This window comes from Rhinopithecus roxellana, chromosome 1, assembly GCF_007565055.1.
Source record: "Rhinopithecus roxellana isolate Shanxi Qingling chromosome 1, ASM756505v1, whole genome shotgun sequence".
Classification (NCBI taxonomy): Eukaryota; Metazoa; Chordata; class Mammalia; order Primates; family Cercopithecidae; genus Rhinopithecus; species Rhinopithecus roxellana.
This window is the reverse complement of record NC_044549.1, coordinates 130,712,700-130,733,635: the sequence shown is the minus strand read 5'-3', so window position 1 is coordinate 130,733,635 and position 20,936 is coordinate 130,712,700. Positions and strand designations below refer to the sequence as shown.

The 20,936-nt window shown below is 48.8% G+C and overlaps 1 long non-coding RNA gene across 1 annotated transcript in view; it reads left to right on the top strand.

The window, feature by feature from the left end:
• Nucleotides 1-329: 329 nt before the first annotated feature.
• Nucleotides 330-20,936, top strand: part of LOC115897648 — a 43,503-nt gene continuing 22,896 nt past the window's right edge. Inside the window, exon 1 of the long non-coding RNA XR_004057407.1 lies at nt 330-482. This is a non-coding gene — a long non-coding RNA (uncharacterized LOC115897648). The remainder of the gene's footprint in view (nt 483-20,936) is intronic.

Sequence of the window (20,936 nt, the reverse complement as noted above, 5' to 3'; positions counted from 1 at the left end):
GGTCTCGATCTCCTGACCTCATGATCCGCCCGTCTTGGCCTCCCAAAGTGCTGGGATTACAGGCTTGAGCCACCGTGCCTGGCTTGCAACATGGTCTTAATGATGGTTACCTGCATGATCATCACAAGGACCATAGAAAACGTATGTACATGCTTGGTGTATAGTTGGCACTGAATGCCGTCACTGTAATTGAATCTGACAATGGGTGTGAGAACCATTAGGAAGGGGTGAAATGCTCCCCATGCCTGTGAAAGGGTGAGGCCATTCTCGGGTGGAGGGGACACAGTGCTCCGGCTTCTATTATGTGATGTGACAATAATTATTACTGTGGGCATGACCACAGCCTTTCTATCTTTGGCATCCTGCTAAAGGGAATCTTCTGGAGCCAGCCTCTTTTCTCCTTTCCCACCTGAGAAAGGAAACATTCTTTCTGGCTGGGAATGAGGCTGTCAATCTACCTGATTAAGAGTGAGAGAAGAGAGGTGGGGTACAGGGGTGAGGGCTGTAGGGCTGGAGGGGGTGGGTAGGTGTGGAGGAGAAGTCTTCAGAGGCATGTGTGGGTGATGGGGAGTGGAATGAGAGCAAAGAGATTCTAACATTCTGGGCTGTGTTTATAGGTCTCCCTTAATATTTTTCAAGATATGAATTAAGTGAAATTTCTCTTTCGTGGTAAAATATACATAACATAAAATTTACATTTTAAAGCAAGGTGCGGTGGCTCACGCCTGTAATCCCAGCACTTTGAGAGGCCGAGGTGGGTGGATCATGAGGTCAGGAGTTCAAGACTAGCTTGGCCAAGATGGTGAAACTCCGTCTCTACTAAAAATACAAAAATTAGCCAGGCATGGTGGCGGGTGCCTGTAATCCCAGCTACTCGGGAGGCCGAGGCAGAGAATTGCTTGAACCTGGGAGGTGGAGGTTGCAGTGAGCCGAGATCCAAACAGAAACTCTGTACCCATTAAACAATAACTTCTCACCCCACCTCCTCCAGCCCCTGGTAACCTCTATAACCATGATTCTACTTTCTGTCTCTACACATTTGCTTATTCTCTATCCTATACATCTTATATAAGTAGAATCATACAGTATTTGTCATTTGTGTTGAATTTATTTCACTTAGCATAATATTTTCAAGCTTCATTCATGTAGTAGTATGCATCAGAATCTCATTCCTTTTTAAGGCTAAATAATCTTCCATTATATGTACAGTCATTCTTTGGTATCCATGAGGGATTGGTTCCAGGATCCCCGTAGATGTCAAAATCCAAGGATGTTCAAGTCTCTGATATAAAATGTTGCAGTATTTGCATATAACCTACACATATCCTCCATATACTTTAAATCTTCTCTAGATTACTTATAATACCGAATACATTGTAAAACTGTAAATTATTATTCTGTATCATTATTTATTTATGGTTATATTGTTGCTTTTTCATTTTATTTTTCTTCAAGTATGTATACATTTTTTTTAGTTTAGTCTCATTCTGTCACCAAGGCTGGAGTGCAATGGCACAATCTCGGCTCTGCCTCCCAGCTTCAAGCTGTGGGCTTCAAGCTATTCTCCCGTCTCAGCCTCTTGAGTAGCTGTTATTACAGGCATGTGCTACCAGGCCTGGCTAATTTTTGTAGTTTTAGTAGAGAGAGGGTTTCACTCTGTTGGCCAGGCTGGTCTTGTACTCCTGACCTCAACTCATCTGCCTACCATAGCCCCCTAAGGTGCTGGGATTACAGGTGTGAGCCACTGCACCCGGCTGTCTTCAAATATTTTTGATCTGTGGTTGCTTGTATCCCTGGGTAGGAAATCGTGCATACGGAGAGGGCTGACGGTATGGTCCACATTTTGTTTCTCGATTCATCTGTCAAGGAACATTTGGGTTGTTTCTGCCTTTTAGCTATTGTGAATAATGCTGCTTTGAACATTAGTGTACAAGTATCTATTTGAGTCCCTGCTTTCGATTCTTTGGATAGATATCTAGAAGTGGAATTGCTGGATCATATGGTAATTCTGTGTTTAATTTTGGAATTTTTCTTTAAGTGTCTTTGGCTGTCAAACTGCATCTTTTGTTCCCATGATGGTTCTCAAATCCTTTCATTCTGTTATAGTTTCTCCCTCTCTTTATTTCATGCCTTTGATTTGTTGGAGGAACTGGCTAATTTGTCTCTAGAGAATGATCTACTGCTTAGATATATTTGTTCCCTACTCACAGTGTCATTTAATTTGTTCCTTCATCCCCCATGTTTCCTGTAAACTGAAAGTTAAATATAGTCTTGATTGCATTCTGGTTCAAGTGTGTGACAGGAATAGCCAATAGAGGTGCTCTGTGTTTTCCACTGGATCCTATCAGGAGCTACCAAAATGAGCTTCTTTTTTTTTTTTGGTGGAGGGGCCAGGGTCTCACTCTGTCTTCCAGGCTGGACTGCAGTGGCACGACTACAGCTCACTGCAGCCTTGACCTACCAGGCTCAAGTGATCCTTCCACCTCAGCCGAGTAGCTGGGACTATAGGTTCATGCCACCTTGCCTGGCTATTTTTTAAATTTTTGTAAAGATGGGTCTCACTATGTTGCCCAGGCTGGTCTTGAACTCTTGGACTCAAGTGATCCTCCTGCCTTGGCCTTCCAAACTGTGAGATTACAGGTGTGAGAAACCATGCCTAGCAAAATATACTTATTAAACATAAACATAAATTTACTCTGAGAATGACCCGCTTGGGTATGTGGGGTAAAACCTCTTTATTCTGTGACATGAATTCTTAATTTCTTTATTTTTATTATTTGTTTATTTATTTATTTTTAGAGACAGGGTCTTGTTTTGTCACCTAGGCTGGAGTGCAGTGGTGTGATCATGGCTCACTGGGGTCTTGACCTCCTGGGCTCAAGTGATCCTCCTGCCTCCTGCCTCAGCCTTCCAAAGTGCTGGGATTACAGGCATGAGCCTGTGATTGTTCAGTGGGATGATCTCAGCTCACCACAACATCTGCCTCCTGGGTTCAAGCGATTCTCCTGCCCCAGTTTGCTTTTTAAATTTCATTCATAATGCTCTGGGGTAGGTACTGTCACTCCCACTTTATAGGAGACTGAGGCTTAGAGAGATTAGATAAGGTGTGCAAAGACACACTGTTAGTAAGTGACTGAGCCAGGATTCAAAGGCAGGGACTTGTGGAACATGGATTTGAGGGGCCATTTCAGCTTTAAGGGAGGGGTCAGCTGTCCAGGGGTCCACAGACTCAGTGCCCAGGATCCAGGTTCCCTTGAGGAAGGATTCATGGGGCCTTGTCTAGTCCACAGCACTCTCTAGCAAGTTGTAGCTGCTTCACTGTAGATTTTCGTGAGATCTGCAAGGTACAGATGATGTAGAGGAGTGGTTCTGGCCTGGGAGATTTTACAAGAGAATGATGCTCTGTTTCTAAACCAGAATCTCCAGGGATGGGGTCTGGGCAGCTACAGTTTTAAAAAGCTCCCCGGAGACTGTGATGCAGGTGGAGGATAGGAGGCAGGCAGGCCTTAGAGGCCTGGGCAGGGTTGTGACTGGCCCTTCCTTGGTGCAGGACTTTCCCTCAGAGCAACCAGCCAGGGAGGGTGCAGTGACTTTGCTATACCTTGCTTAAAAACTGTGGTCTGCTGGGCGCGGTGGCTCATGCCTGTAATCCCAGAACTGGGAGGCCAAGGTGGGTGGATCACTTGAGGTCAGGAATTCGAGACCATCTTGGCCAACATGGTGAAACCCCATCTCTACTAAAAATATAAAAAATTAGCCGGATGTGCTGGCACATCCCTGTAGTCCTAGCTACTCGGGAGACTGAGGCAGGAGAATCACGCCACTGCACTCCAGCCTGGGCGACAGAGCAAGACTCCGTCTAAAAAAGAGAAAAAAAAAAAAAAAGGGGGAAAAAAGTCGTGGTCATAATCTATTATTTGTGTCCATGAGAAGAAAGATTGTTCTGTGGTGGTACCAGCAGCCTCAGGAATCTCCCATGGAAGCCTCCTAAGCCCCACACACTTGTGGGTTCTGGGTAAGCTACTTGTCTGTCTCTGCAGTGTGCTGGGGCAATTGCTGTCAACCACCAGAAGGTAAGGCCAAAGCCTTTCCCCTTGCTGTGCTTCTGCAGGCACCCTGGGGTCAGGGATGAGAGTGGAAATAGTGATGGGGGTTCGTTTAAATTAGAGCAGTGCCCTGGACTAATGGAGGGCCTTCTCAGTTGCTAGTTTCACCATCCTTTGCTCCGTCAGCCACTGTCTCCCAACCCCTGCCTGGGCTTCTGTCCCTGCTGTTTGCTGGTCATCTGTGACCACCAGTCTCTGGCCACCTCCTGCACCTCTGACAAGCATCTGTCACCCTGGCCCTCGGTGCCTGCTGCTCATGTGGGGATGACAGCTCACCCTCATCCTTGGTCCTTGGGTTGTAGGGCAACGCTCGCTCTTTCGCCACTACCTAGAACTCTCTGTCACCTATCCCCAGACTCCTGGGACCCGCGGTCTTCCTAGTTCCGTTTAGCTTTTTAAGGGGGAAGTGGGTGTATGTGTTTCATAGCAGAATTGCTTGAGCTCCTAATGGTGGTCCTCTCCCACCTCCCACTGGGTTTTACTCTGCAGCCTTCTGCAGTGAGGCATGCCTCTTTCTCCATCATCATCACCATCATGACCATGTGCTGAGTATCCTGAACTGACAGCGCTGTGATGGGAGCGTAACATACATGCGGTCCTCCGAAGGACCATAGGAGGATGGATCGTAGGAGGCTGTTAGCATTGCCACCCCATCCCTATTTTTCTGATGAGGAAAACAAGGTACACAGAAGTAAAGTAGTATTCCAAGGGAATGTGGCTGAGTGGATCCCTCATGAGATAATTGCTCCCCCCACCTCCTGCCTCTTTAACCTCAGATTTTTGCCTTCCAGGAGGCAGGTGAGTTTGGAGGATTCAGAAGCAGCCTCCCAGGGCACCTTGATTGTTCTGCTGTCCCTGACTGTCACTTCGAGGTGCTGAGTCTGGCCCACTTTCTCAAGCGTGGTGATTTCTTTCTTGGGGTACAGTCACCACACACGTTACAGGTCTGCATTGGGCCTCTACCCACCACTGGAGCAGTATCGCTGCCCGTGCCTGTGTGAACCTCAAATGTGATTAGGGTTCGAACTCTTCTCCATTGGGCACAAAACACATCTCTTAATGTCTCCAAGCATTTTGTGACAACTTAATTGGCACAAGGGTGTCTACAGGGTGGTGTCACTTAACTCCATTGGCCACTGTGCGAGTGGTGGGGGTGGGAGGTGGTAAGGTAAGAAGTCAAAATGTTAGTCATCATGGTCTCTGAGTGCTACTGTTGTTTTTCTTATAGTTTTTGCTATACCAGATACTTAGCACTTGCATAATCAAAGTAAAATAAATGTAATCTGGGAATTTTTTTTTTTTTTTTTGAGATGGAGTTTTGCTCTTGTTGCCCAGGCTGGAGAGCAGTGGCATGATCTCGGCTCACCACAATCTCTGCCTCCCGGGTTCAAGCAATTCTCCTGCCTCAGCCTCCCGAGTAGCTGGGATTACAGGCATGCACCACCACACCTGGCTAATTTTGTAGTTTTAGTAGAGATGGGGTTTCTCCATGTTGGTCAGGCTGGTCTCAAACTCCCGACCCGAGGTGATCTGCCCGCCTTGGCCTCCCAGAGTGCTGGGATTACAGGCGTGAGCCATCACACCTGGCCGGGAAAAAGTTTAAGAACGTACAAAGAAGAGGCCGGGCACAGTGGCTCATGCCTGTAATCCCGGCACTTTGGGAGGCCAAGGCGGGCAGATCATCCTGAGGTCAGGAGTTTGAGACCAGCCTGGCCAACATGGTGAAATGCTGTCTTGACTAAAAATACAAAAATTAGCCAGAACTGGTGGCAGGCGCCTATAATCTTAGCTACTCGGGAGGCTGAGGCAGGTGAATCACTTGAACCCGGGAGGCGGAGGTTGCAGTGAGCTGAGATTGTGCCATTGCACTCCAGCCTGGGGGACAAGAGTGAGACTTCTCTCAAAAAAAAATAAAATAAAATAAAAGAAAAGAAAAGAAAAGAAAAGAAAAGAAAAATTTTAAAAACGTACAAAGAAGAAAATGAAAATCTAAAATCTTAATACCCAGGAATAACTACTGTTGATTTTGGTATAACTACCTAGACTCTTCCTCTGCTGTTACAGATATGCATGATTGGGGTTATCATTCTCTTTTAGTCACAAATAACAGAAATCATCCCTAATAAGATTAACCAAAAAGGAAAATGTACTTGGAGGATGGAGGGGGTTCGAAGAACATGGGGCACTTGGCCTTCTGGGGCTGGAGCCAGGAGTCAGGAAGCTGTCTCTGAACAGGACTGAGGTCAATGGATTTGTTGACAGCTCCTCATGTTTTCCCCACCCTGCCCCACTCTGAGGATTCCTCTCCCAGTCCATGTGGCCCTGGGGACTGTCAATCACAGAGTTTCCACACACCCCCTGCCCCCCCCACCACCTCCAGATTCTCACAGACATCAGGGGCGTTCTTTGGCCCACTTATTAACTCAGGGGGGAAGCGTGCTCCAAGTGTCTGGGTCTTCCTTGGGACAGCCCCGTGGACAGGATGGGAGGAGTTCTCATTTCCCTCCCCTGCATGGGATGAGTTCTCATCTCTCAGCTGGTGATAGTCTGGCCCTTCTAAAGGCTTTTATAATTACCATGGGGCAATAATTAAATCCAAGTAGGGTAAGGAAGTGGAGACAGGAACAAGGCAATACCACACCTACACAGCAGCTGGTAAGCTCAAGTCATTCTTTTTTGCTCAAGCTGATTGGATCTGGGTTTCTACCGCTTGTTTCTGAATAAGACCTGAACAATAATACCATTTATCTTGGCTCATCTGCTACAGTCCCTTCTTTTTATTTGTTTGTTTGTTTGTTTGTTTGTTTGAGATGAACTCTCACTCTGTTGCCCAGGCTGGAGTGCAGTGGTGCAATCTTAGTTGACCACAACCTCTGCTTCCCGGTTCAAGCAATTCTCTTGTCTCAGCCTCTTGAGTAGCTGGGATTACAGGCATGCACCACCAAGCCTGGCTAATTTTTGTATTTTTAGTAGAGACGGCGTTTCACCATGTTGGCAAGGCTGTTCTCGAACTCCTGACCTCAAGTGATCCATCTGCCTCAGCCTCCCAAAGTGCTGGAATTACAGGTGTGAGCCACTGTGCCTGGCCAGTCCCTTCTTTTTGAATGCAGGTCTTTGCTGCTTTTCCAAGTCCAGGATGGTGTGTCCACTGCCTGGCAGTTTATAGATACCCAGTCCCACCCATGCTCAGAGACTCGCTGGTTGTGTTTGAGCCCCAAATTCCCAGAGAGGGAATTTGCTTAGAGAATGGAATCACACAGGAAAATGACGGCTGCTGGGGCTCACCTTTGTGGAGGTGTGGAAGTGTAGGTTGGGAGGGATCACAGAGGGACAGAGGACCGTTCTGAGCCAGGCAGGCCTCCTGGAGGGATTTCTCAGGCGTCAAAGTGTACTCATGCATTAGTACACTTCGCATATTTTTGTGTGGGCAGCCGTGATACAGTGCCATTGATTCCTTAGTTTCTCTTACCCTGAAGATGTCAGGATCTGCCTTTTGCTCTGGGCCCCCTGTCTCCTGTCTCCTACTCTGGGCCTTTCTGCTGCTTCCCTGGGCTCCCCCTATCCACCCTTTGGTCTAATCAAGGCTCTGCTCCGGACAGACTTTGCATTCTGAGTTCTTATCATTTAGTCAGAGAGACCTGAAGTATGCAGAAAACCCCAATGACGCAGAGCGGTGTGAGGAGCAGTGGGGTCCCTGGAGATGAGGGAGGGAGACATGCTCCCAGCTAGGGGAATTAGGGCAGATCTCATAGAGGAAGTGGGTCTTGAGCTGAGCCTTGGAGGACCCCCACACTCAGACACTGCAAGTGAACGGAAGGACCCAGGGCCCTGAGGAGAGTGGATTCAGTGAGGCTGGAGGAGGAATATGGAGTGGGAGGATAAAGCTGGAGAGGCAGATCCGGGGCAGCTTGTGGAAGGCCCTGGATATCATACATATCTGTGCCAGAATAACCAGGGGCCTCCAAAGCTCAGGGGTAAGAAGATGGCTGGGAGTTACCTGTCTCTGTGGGCTGATACCACACTTAGATGTGGGAGAGCAGGTCTGTGCCCAGGGCTCGGTCTCAGAGGGCCCAGTACTTTGGAGTGCCTTCCTTGCAATGTTCTAAACCCTTCTTGGATGTCTGGGCTTGGTCACAGTGCTAGCTGGGCTGGGTGCCCAGTGCCTGGACAGGGTCTGTATGGGTCATGGTTTCTAGAAGCCTGTTCCTCAAACATTTCTCTGATGACAGAGGCCAGCCAGAGCTGCCCTCCTGGCAGACATGAGTCTGCCCAGGCTCTGTTTCTCTCCTTTGTGGTGTTCTCCGCCCCTCACTCAGGGTGTGAGGTCAACCTGATGCCCTGAGGAGCTCCGGCACGTGTGCCTACGTTGTGGTCCTGGGGTCTGTGCATGGACTCCACTTCCAGGAGGGAAGCCTGGTGATTGAATTGTTCCCGCTGGCATGCACAGTATTTCTTTTGTGGGATCACGTGAGTTTGGTCCACCTCAATTTGTCACACGCAGGACGAGTTCAAGGTTCTGGGCTGCAGATGGTCCACGACCAACTCTTGGGCTCAACTGTGAGTTGAGCCCACTGCACCCTCTGCCCAACCATCGGCCCTCCCACTGCACTCTCACCACAGTGCTGCCTCAGGTCGACAGCACTCGAGTGTACCCATGAGCCCTCCTCACCTTGCCAATGGCACTAAGGCGGCCAGCCCAACCCTTCTGTGGTCTCCACACCACATGTCAGGCAGTCCTCTGGGGGTGGCCCACCTATCTCCTCCGAGGGCCCTCAGCAACGGCTCACAACACCAAGGGGCCTTCCCACGGATGTCCTGCATGCCTTGACAGTTATGTGAGCACGAAGGAGACTGTTCTCTCTGTCCATGGGCCCTGTGGCTGATCCTTCCTGCTGGTGGTGTGTGGAAGGCTGTGGGGGGATCAGCAGAGAGAAAGATCACATTCTAGGGATTTGGCAATTATGGCCTGAAGAGTTCTAGAGCAGTCATGTTTGGGTGATGTGCTGTTCTATGTTTATGCTCTATAATTCCAAATGATAAATTTAATATAATCAGAACACAAAGAATTGCTCTTTTTTTTTTTTTTTTTTGTATACTCTGGGTGAGACTTGCCTTGGTAATCATTATCGAGGAATCACCATCACCACCTTTGAGAGGGCCACTGGCAGCTAGTCCTCAGGGGCTGCACTGCGGATGATGCAGTGTGGAATTATGATGCAACCAGCCTTAAATACACGGTGTTAGGGAATTGCAGAGGCAAAAAGGTCTATATTGTTTCAATATAAACAAGTTTTCTAAAGCAATGGCATTGTGGATAATTACAATCTTGCTACCTGAGATTTATGAAGTTAGCCAGGAATGACAAATTTGATCATAACAAGCATGAAGAGATGGGGCCGGGCTTGGTGGCTCACGCCTGTAATCCCAGCACTTTGGGAGGCCAAGGTGGCGGATTACCTGAGGTTGGGAGTTCGAGACGAGTCTGGCCAACATGGTGAAACCCCGTTTCCACTAAAAATACAAAAATTAGCCAGGCGTAGTGGTGCACGTCTGTAATCCCAGCTACTTGGGAGACTGAGGCATGAGAATCTCTTGAACCCAGAAGGTGGAGGTTGCAGTGAGCTGAGATCGCACCATTGCACTTCAGCCTGGGCAACAGAGTGAGACTCCATCTCAAAAAATAAATAAATAAAATAACAAATGTGAAGAGATGGTTCCTGGACTCAACAGGAAAAGATGGGTCCTGTACCTTCTGCGGAATCTTCATGTACATTGACTGGACAATGAACAAATACAAAAGGACCTCTTCAATCAATCTGTATTGCTCATGTGGACCCATGACTTTTTGTAATACAGTATAAAATGAAATTGTTCATGTTGACAGGAGCCCACAAAATGTATTTGCCCAGAGCCTGCAAATCCTAGGAGTGCTTTTGCCCTGGGCACTACCGGAGAGATCATAGGCCCCTACCCGCCACCCCTGTGGCAGTTCCATCCATCCTGGCCTTGAGGGAATGGTCACTGCCTGCTCTTGGGACCCAAGGCTCTGCATCCTGTACCTGCGTGCTGGCCTGGCCCATGCACCAGGTAGACATGGGGGACAAGAAGTGTGTCATGGCATAAGAGACCTGGTGTGGGGAAGGAAAAGTCACAAGTCAGGAGGAAGAGATTGGTGGGAAGAGACACATGGGTCAGTCTCTTTTGAGACCAGGTGAACAGCCCTAGCCAGGTGTTCAGGCTGTAAGCCAGGGCCTTGTCTTTGAGTCCCCCTATTCCTCACCCCCACAGTCAGTTAGTCACCATGTCCAGCCAGTTCTGCCTCATATGGAGCTTGCATTTGCCAAGGTTCTCTGGAGAAATAAGACCAATAGGAGGTACATATGTACTTCCTATTATTATTATTATTATTTAATAATAATAATAATATTAATTGCTCTGTCACCCACGCTGGAGTGCAGTGGTATGATCTTGGCTCACTGCAACCTCCACCTTCCAGGTTCAAGCGATTCTTCTGCCTCAGCCTCCTAAGTAGCTGGGACTACAGGTGCGCGCCACTGCACCCGGCTAATTTTTGTATTTTTAGTAGAGATGGGGTTTCACCATATTGGCCAGGCTGGTCTCGAACTCCTGACCTCATGATCCGCCCGCCTCGGCCTCCCAAAGTGCTGGGATTACAGGTGTGAGCCACTGTGCCTGGCCGTACAAGCTATTATTAGACATATTATGTATTATGGGAACTGGCTCATGGTATTAGGGAGGTGGGAGGTCAAGAACTCCCACCATCTACTCTCTGCAAGCTGGAGACCCAGGAAAGCTGGAGACGTAATGAGGTCTGAGTTCAGCTATCTGGGAACCAAGAGCTCTGATGTCTGAGGGTGGGAGAAGATATCCCAGCTCAAGAGGAGAGAGGAAGAAAATGTGTTCTTCTTCCACCTTTTTGTTCTATTTGGGCCCTGAGGATGACGCCCACCCACATTAGTAAGGGTGGTCTTCCGTACTTAGTCTAATTCCAGTGCTAATCTCTTTTAGAAACACCCTCACAGGCACACCCAGCAGTAATGTTTTCCCAGCTATCTGGGCACCTCTTAGCCCAGTCAAGCTCAAGCATAACCTTCACCATCACAGAGCTATTCTGACTTCCACCTCCTCTTCCTCCTATTGCCCCTGCCTCAGTTGAAGCCTTTCGGTCTCTGTCCTGGACCACTGTAATCGGTTCCTCATCCCTCTTGCTCTGATGGTGCCTCCTCTCCCCATCTCTTCTAGACCTTTTTTTTTTTTTTTTTTGAGACAGAGTCTCGCTCTGTTGCCCAGGTTGGAGTGCAGTGGCCGGATCTTGGCTCACTGCAAGCTCCGCCTCCCGGGCTCCCGCCATTCTCCTGCCTCAGCCTCCGGAGTAGCTGGGACTACAGGTGCCGCCACCTCGCCCGGCTAGTGTTTTTGTATTTTTTTTAGTAGAGAAGGGGTTTCACCGGGTTAGCCAGGATGGTCTCGATCTCCTGACCTCGTGATTCACCTGTCTCGGCCTCCCAAAGTGCTGGGATTACAGGCTTGAGCCACCGCGCCCGGCCTAGACCTTTTTCTTTTTCCATTCGGTATCTATTTTTTACGACAGCTTTACATACATCTAGTTTTTTGTTTTGTTTTGTTTTTTGAGACAGGGTCTCACCCTGTTTCCCAGGCTGGAGTGCAATGGTACAATCTTGGCTCACTGCAACCTCCACCTCTCAGGTTCAAGTGTTTCTCCTGCCTCAGCCTCCCTAGTAGCTGGGATTACAGGCATCCGCCACCGCGCCAGGCTAATTTTTGTGTTTTTAGTAGAGATGGGGTTTCACCATGTTGGCCAGGCTGGTCTCGAACTCCTGACCTCAGGTGATCCGCCTGCTTCGGTCTCCCAAAGTGCTTGGATTACAGTGTGAGCTACCGCGTCTGACCAGTTCTAGTTTAAAGAGTCAAGTAACTCAAGATGACTTTTTACCAAAAGCAGTAGCCTCTTCCCATCCTTCCTCTCCACCTCCCCCCACTCACCCCAATTTATTGCTTCCTAGAGGCAACCACTTTCCACTCACAGAGCTGATTGCTTTCCTGCTTACCTGAGTGTGTATGTGAGGATAAAGGGAGGGTGCTTCATTGCAAGCTTTGCTGCACGATGGCCTGGGCTGGGCCAGGCTGCTTAATGGGGAGTGTGGATATCAGAGTCTTTAGGACTGTCTTCGTGGGCTAGTCAGGTTCCTGCAGGTGACTCTTTCAGTCCCAGCAGGGGTTGGGGACCTGGCTGCCAGTGTTGGGGACAAGACAGGGAAGAGGCTGGGGACGGGGCATATTTCCGTCTTCGACTTGTAACTCCTGTTTAATCTCATTTTTGGTGTGGTGGCCCTGCCCTCACTCTGCTTGATGTGCGAATTCAGACACCCTCAATTTTACTGTTTTAGAAGAAAAACACCTAAGTCTGTGAAAGGAGCGGGAGAAGATGACATGGGGGAGGAGCCAATCCCCAGTCCTCCTGTTTTTGGCTCCATCTTTACCGGCTTCCTCTTCCCTGCTTTCAGAGGACCTGGTGCCACCAATACCTGAACCATTTGTGGGTCTGGGGTCTAAATAGAATTGGCTGTTTACTTCCCTCGTGGTTCAGGATTGAGCTTTCCTGTTTCTGCTATGTTGGTTGCCATTTTTCGAGCTACTTTCCAGTTTCAAAATGTTGCTATTGATGCCTCTTCTGTTCTCCTTTTCCTTCTGAATTTTTTTTATCTTAAAAAAAAAAGAATTTCAGAAAAGAGTGAGGATAAATGTACGTGCCCAGTCCACCACTGTTAAGCTGCTGGAGAGATCCTTCTAGCATTTAAATCTGATTATGTCTTCCTCCTGTTCAAAATACTTCCATGGTGCCCCATTGGCAGTAGGTTAAAATATAGAAACCTTGTGAATGGCGTTTTTCGGCTATGCCCCAAATCAGGGCTCACTCCCCTCATGGACTAGACTGTACTTGATTCTACTAATTTTAATGAAACAGAAATTTCAGGACACCTAGAAACAGACAGACTCAAAAGTTTACTTTTATCCCCTCTGAAATGGCAATGCTGAAACAATGCTGAGCTATCACCTCGCATGGCCTTCCGTTTTTTCTCGCTGGAAACTGTCATTGCTGAGCAGTTAGGAACCCTGATATGACTGGGTTTGGTTTGGGGTTAAAGTTCAATGCCGGTGTGGCGTGTGTGTGTGTGTGGCATGTGTGTTTGTGTGGTGTGTGTATGTATGTGTGTGTGGTATGTGTGTGTATGTGTGTGTATGTGTGTGTGGTATATGTGTGTGGCGTGAGTGTGTGGCATGTGTGTATGTGTGCATGTGTGTGTATGTGTGTGTGTGGTGTGTGTGTGTGTATGTATGTGTGTATGTGTGTGTGGGGTGTGTGTGTGACATGTGTGTGTGGCCTGTGTGTGTGTATGTGTATGTGGCATGTGTGTGTGTGGTGTGTGTGTGTGGCATGTGTGTGTGGCGTGTGTGTGTGGCGTGTGTGTGGCGTGTGTGTGTGTGTGGTATGTGTGTGTGGCGTGTGTGTGTGGCGTGTGTGTGTGGCGTGTGTGTGTGGCGTGTGTGTGTGTGTGGTATGTGTGTGTGGCGTGTGTGTGTGTGTGGCGTGTGTGTGTGTGGCGTGTGTGTGTGTGTGGTATGTGTGTGTGGCGTGTGTGTGTGTTGTGTGTGTGGCGTGTGTGTGTGTGGTGTGTGTGTGGCGTGTGTGTGTGTGGTGTGTGTGTGGCGTGTGTGTGTGTGGTGTGTGTGTGGCGTGTGTGTGTGTGGTATGTGTGTGGTGTGTGGTGGTGTGTGGTGGCGCGTGTGTGTGTGGTGTGTGTGTGGCGTGTGTGTGTGTGGTGTGTGTGTGGCGTGTGTGTGTGTGGTGTGTGTGTGGCGTGTGTGTGGCGTGTGTGTGTGTGTGTGGTATGTGTGTGTGGCGTGTGTGTGTGTGGTGTGTGTGTGGCGCGTGTGTGTGGTGTGTGTGTGTGGCGTGTGTGTGTGTGGTGTGTGTGTGGCGTGTGTGTGGCGTGTGTGTGTGTGGTATGTGTGTGTGGCGTGTGTGTGTGTGGTGTGTGTGTGGCGCGTGTGTGTGGCGTGTGTGTGTGTGTGTGTGTCTTCACACCTGCAGCTTGAGCCTCTGCAGGGAATTTCCAGTTTATGTTGCCAGTAACTAGAAGGCAGACTCTTTTTTGTATTCTTTCCGGGGCATAAACTGCAGCTGGTGATGAAATGTATTCAATCTCTCTCACTACTAAATCACATTGGACCACACAAATGCTTGGCCTAGGTAATTCTATTAGACCTAAACCAAAGGGGCAGGCTTTCTCCTAGATGATCATGAAGACGCAAAACCATGGGGTGAGCTGTCAGGGTCACCCGAAAGCGAGGGGCACTGCCATCTATTTTCTCTCCTCTCTTAGTGATAACATGAAGGAATTGTCCCGAACAAGTGCATTTCCCTTCGGTAGGCCTTGCTCAAAACGTATTGATCAGCTTACTCTATTACCACATCAAAAGAAAATGCCATCATGGGTGACTCCGGCAGAGCATTTGGGTCCATGGTGATTTTGCTAAGATTCTGATGAAAGGCAATGAAGGCTCTTAATTGCATATTTCCTGTGCACTCATCCCTCTTCGCCAAAACAAATGACATTAGCCTCTTTTTTTCTTTCTTTTTTTTTTTTTTTTGAGATGGAGTCTCTCTCTGTCGCCCAGGCTGGAGTGCAGTGGCATGATCTCGGCTCACTGCAGCCTCCACCTCCTGGGTTCAAGCAATTCTCCTGTCTCTCAGCCTCCCGAGTAGCTGGTACTACAGGCATCTGCCACCATGCCCAGCTAATTTTTGTGTTTTTAGTAGAGATGGGGTTTTACCATATTGGTCAAGCTGGTCTCGAGCTCCTGACCTCAGGTGATATGCCTGCCTCGGCCTCCCGAAGTGCTGGGATTATAGGCGTGAGCCACCGCACCCGGCCTAGCTTTCTATTTCAACTGCACAGAACCACCCATATGTGTCAGCAGGGGCCGACTTTCCTTCACATTAGGTTTTCACAGTCTATTCCCTCTGCCTGGAATACCTGCTCTGCCTTTTCTGCTCCAGCTAGGTTGGCATAGTTGCAGGTTTCCAATCTGCCTGTCATATTCCGTCCTCAGAGCCTTTACGGCTGCTCCATCTGCCTGGAATGTTCTGCCCCGACAACTCCGCACGGCTTGCCCTTCATTTCATTCAATCTCCACTCAAATCCTACCTCTCGGCCATCACTGTCAATTGCCCTCAACCAGGACCCCACCTGTAGTGGGGCACTTGGGGTTTATTGCTGGCTGCAGTGAAGGGGAACACATGCCATGGGGCCCTGTGGGCGTATCAGTGAGGGGGGGGTCAGAAAGAACTTGTAGGGTTTGGGCTTGTTTCTGTCTAGTTCCATCACAGCCACAGAGTGTCCTTGTCTGATGTTGATGTTCTGTGAAACTGTTTATGTTCAACAGGAGAGCACTATGGGCCTGCAGTGAGTGCCAGGCCAGGACCCGGACAGCAAGAACTGCTTTACTCTTCTTCACCACTGAATCCTTAGTGCACACAACAGCAGCTGCGCGGGAGGGTGGCAGGTGTCGAATGAAAACGTATTGAACGAATCGATAAAGTCTGTCCGCCTGGCAAACTCTTACTCCACATTCAAGTGCCCAGCCAGAAGCCCCTTTTCTGGGTGCCGTCCCTGACTCTCCTGGGCGAACCCTGATCTGGGCCCAGGCTGTGCCTGCAGAGTCTCACTAGAGCGGCTCCTGTGAGTCACATCAGGGGGCTCTGCAGTCAGTCTCCCCATTGGGCTGCAAATGCCTTGAAGGCAGAGACACATCCCTTCCCTTAGAATCCCCAGTGCTAAATACAGAGCAGGTGCCCCATAACTTTAGTGTGACTGACAGACCAGCTGCAGGCCCAGCTCTGCTGTGTTTGAACTGTGCCTCTGGCAGGGGCTCCAGAATTCTGTGTGTGTTCCCTGAGAGTATGGGACCTGTGGGTTACTGGGTGGGAAATAGTTAAACAGGAGACGCCCAGGCCCCAGCAGCCAGAGGGTATATTTGTGAGTCTGTGATTCTCAGGGACACCTTCAGGGCCTGAGGACTTTGGGCCCCATGCAGGGCCTCTGCAGTGTGACTCCATCTGGGCCTGGCTCCTCCTCAAAAAATGCCCCCAGCCAGGCACAGTGGCTCATGCATGTAATCCCAGCACTTTGGGAGGCCAAGGTGGGCAGATCACTTGAGGTCAGGAGTTCGAGACCAGCCTGGCCAGCATGGTGAAATCCTACCTTTACTAAAAATACAAAAATTAGCTGGGCATAGTGGTGCACACCTGTAATCTCAGCTACTCAGGAGGCTGAGACAGGAGAATCGCTTGAACCCAGGAGGCAGAGGTTGCAGCAAGCCAAGATCGCACCACTGCATTTCAGCTTGGGTGACAGACTGACTCCATCTCAAAAAAAAAAAAAAAAAAAAAAGACCCCATCCCTGCCGCCCAAGGCCCAGAGGAGGCTGATGGAAGCCCGCAGTTTCCAGGAAGGGCAGAGGAAGAGGCAGTAAGAGCCCAAGCACCTCCAAAACAGGGGCCATGACTGGGGGAGAGGGAGGAGAGACCTGGTTATCTGGCGATATTCTCACAGCAGCCCCTTAAGGTATATACAATTATTATCTTTATTTTACAGTCGAAGAAACAGAGGCACAAAGAGGTTAAGTAACTTGCCTAGAACACACAGCTAATGAGTGGCAAGTGGGATTCGGACTCAGGTGTATCCAATCCTCAAACCCACGTTCTGGACCCCTACACAGACTGCCCTACCTCAGTCCTCTGTGTGGCATCAAGAAGGGTCTGGACATTCAAATTTTAAAATCCATCCAAAAAGCTCTATGGACCCAGTGGTCTCTGGAGTCAATGTTCTGAGGCTCAGAAGGGCCAGGCAGGAGGGAGCCGCCTCTACACAGACCTGAGCAGAGTGGGCTCTGTCCCGGCACAGCAGGGGAGATCGTAGAGAGAATTCTGCCCTGGGCCCTGTTTCCGTGGGACTTTTAGGCTGCCGGTGCCACGTCCACAGGTCCGAGATCTGCACGATTGGCTGGGTGTGGAAAATCTTCACTCCTTGCGGCCTTGTCCTTGGCAGAGAGCACCGCCGCTTCCTCTGATGGCCACCAGGGGGAGGTGCTCCCTTGGGAACGTTTTGCAGAAGCGCGTCACCCCACATCCGCCTTCCATGGTACCCAGCATCAGCCGCTACCCACGGTTACCCCCAGGCCCAGCTTTGCTCTGAGGAGGGAGGAGTGGTTGCTGATTAGGCCTTGTCTGCATCCCGTGGCCACCCCTTTTTCCTTCCTTCCTTCCTTCCTTCCGTCCTTCCTTCCTTCCTTCCTTCCTTCCTTCCTTCCTTCCTTCCTTCCTTCCTTCCTTCCTTTCTTCCTTCCTTCCTTCCTTTGTTCTTTCTTTCTTTCTTCTTCTTTTTTTTTGGAGATGGAGTCTTACTCTTTAGCCCAGGCTAGAGTGCAATGGTGCAGTCTCGGCTCACTGCAACCTCTGCCTCCCAGGTTCAAGCGATTCTCCTGCCTCAGTCTCCCAAGTAGATGGGGTTACAGGTGCCCGCCACCACGGCCAGCTAATTTTTGTATTTTTAGTAGAGACGGGGTTTCACCATGTTGCCCAGGCTGGTCTTGAACTGCTGACCTCAGGTGATCTACCCACCTCAGCCTCCCAAAGTGCTGAGATTACAGGCATGAGCCACCACCCCCAGACGTGGCCTCCCCTTTCAAATAACCCTCAGCATGTGTGTGACTGGGAAACACACGGGCTCAGTCTGTTATCCTGAGAGGAAATTCATAGCAAAGCGTAAAAGCCTCCTGGGTGGGCTGGGCACAGTGGCTCGCACCTGTAATCTTAGCACTTTGGGGGGCCGAGGTGGGCAAATCTTTTGAGGTCAGGAGTTCAAGACCAGCGTGGCCAACATGGTGAGACCCTGTCTCTACTAAAAATACAAAACTTAGCTGGGTGTTGTGGCGCACGCCTGTCATCACAGCTACTTGGGAGGCTGAGGTAAGAGAATCCCTTGAACCAGGAGATGGAGGCTGCAGTGAGCCGAGATCGCACCACTGCACTCCAGCCTGGGCAACAGAGTGAGACTCTATCTCAAAAAAAAAAAAAAAAAAAAAAGGCTTACTGGGTTTTAATGAAACCATCTCTCCTCTTTTACCTGAATGAAAGGAGACATGGGACTTCATACAGGTACGGTAGCCTCACAATTCAGTGCTGGACTTCCAGCCAAGATGGCACAGTGGGCTCACGCTGTGGCCTCCTCTGTTCTAAACACACAGCAATCAGGAATAAAATAGAAAAAATGATAAACAAAAGGACATAGTTGGGCCCCAGCCAAAATGACTATCTCTGTGTACCAGAAGCAGACCAGAAATGCAAATTGGTGAGTGGGGCTGGGGGCCTGCCACCCTTGGGGTCTGGAAATAGCAGTAGCTGCCAGACGCAGAGCTCCTGGTAAGGGAGCTGAAGTGCTCCATGCTACAAAGGGGCCAGCAGCCAGGCTTCTGGAGAATGGGTGGGGAGGGGGGAGGGGAGTGGAGCCAGTTGTCCACAAATAGCTTGGGACTTGAGCTGTGGGAAGGTGAGGACAGATTCTTGACTAGATGCTGAGCTAAGCCACCCTCTGGCTACGTGCTTGTAGCTGTGATGTCCTCATGCCTGCAACAGAGTGGAGCCCTGCAATGCTATTGTAAGATCTGGTTCTCAGCTGGGCCTGAAGTCCTAGCTCAGGATAGTTAGAGACAGAGTGAGAAACAGATGTAAAAACAAGGTAGAAAACTCTCCAACTCACTGTAAAGTTGTAAGCCAAAATAGATGAGAAACAATGGTAAGAAAAACAGTCAACAAGGCCGGGCTTGGTGGCTTATGCCTGTTAATCCCAGCAGTTTGGGAGGCCGAGGTGGGAGGATCACCTGAGGTCGGGAGTTCAAGACCAGCCTGGCCAGCATGATGAAATCCCATCTTTAGAAAAAAAAAGAAAAAGAAAGAAAGAGAAACAGTCAACAAAATCACCATGTGGAATATGAATTCACTATAGATTAAATTAATTTTGTGAAAGTCTTTACAAAGAATTAAAAATGTTTAGGATGCCAAAAATAGCAAATGAAGGCTTAATAGCCATTGGAAATTAACAAGACATGAATGAAGGCAGATCAAAATGAAACAAGAACAAGTAGATGTGAAAAGAATCTATTAGAAATCATAGAAATGAAAAGTTTGTTCATTAAGGAAAAGCTCAGTAGACAGAATAAACTAGACACAAAAAGAGAATTAGTGAGTTAGAAGACATTACTTAGGAATTAACATGAATACAATACACAGAGACAAAGATTAAAAAATATAAAAGCAGTTATGAGACGTGAAGGACAGCTTGTATGAAGGACTGTGTATGTCTAATAGGAGTTTCAGAGGAAGAGAATAAAGGGAATGGCAGTGAAACAATATATGAGGAAATAGAAGCTGAGAAATTTCCTTGGGGAAATTGCAGAACATCAAGGGCAAAGAGAATAAAACCTTACAATAGACCTGAGAAAAAGACAGATTTCTTAAAAGGTAACTTCTGGGCCTCAGTAAAGACTGAGGCTGGGGATGAAGGAGTAGTATCTTCAAAGTGCCAATTGAATTTTTTTTTTTTTTTTGAGACGGAGTCTCGCTCTGTCGCCCAGGCTGTAGTGCAGTGGCGCGATCTCCACTCACTGCAAGCTCCGCCGCCTTCCAGGTTCATGCCATTCTCCTTCTTTAGCCTCCCTAGAAGCTGGGACTATAGGCACCCACCACCACACCCAACTAATTTTTTTTCTATTTTTAGTAGGGACGGGGTTTCACTGTGTTCGCCAGGATGGTCTCGATCTCCTGACCTCGTGATCCGCCCGCCTCGGCCTCCTGAAGTGCTGGGGTTACAGGAGTGAGCCACCGTGCCCAGCCAATTGGATTTTTATACCCAGCTAACTTGCAGTTGAAATTTAAGACAAAAGGGGTCATTTCAGTACATGTAAAGTGCAGCCTCTCATTGAAAGAATTATTACAGGATATACACTTCAGGAAGAAAAATGAACCAGAAAAAAAGGGGAGAGCACATGAAACACTGTTACGCATAGAAGTAGATAAAACACATTGATAAATTTAAATGAGCACTGACTACAACAGAAACTCCTTTATTTTTTATTTATTTTTTTTTGAGACCAAGTCTCACTCTGTCACCCAGGCTGGAGTGCAGTGGCATGATCTTGGTGCCCTGCAACCTCTGCCTCCTGACTTCAAGCTATTCTCATGCCTCGGCCTCCTGAGTAGCTAGGACAGGCTTGGCTAATTTTTGCTTTTTTGTTTTGTTTTGTTTTGAGACGGAGTCTCGCTCTGTTGCCGGGCTGGAGTGCAGTGGCGTGGTCTCAGCTCACTGCAACCTCCGCCTCCCGGGTTCAAGGAATCCTCCTGTCTCAGCCTCCCGAGTAGCTGGGACTATAGGCACCTGCCACGATGCCCAGCTAATTTTTGTATTTTTAGTACAGATGGGGTTTCACTATGTTGGCCAGGATGGTCTCAAACTCTTGACCTTGTGGTCCGTCCGCCTTGGCCTCCCAAAGTGCTGGGATTACAGGCATGAGCCACTGTGGCTGGCCTAATTTTTGCATTTTTAGTAAAGACAGGGTTTCACCATGTTTGTCACGACCTCAGATGATCCACCTGCCTCAGCCTCGCAAAGTCCTGGGATTTACAAGCGTGAGCCAAAAACTCATTTAAACTTTTCATTTTTATTAAAG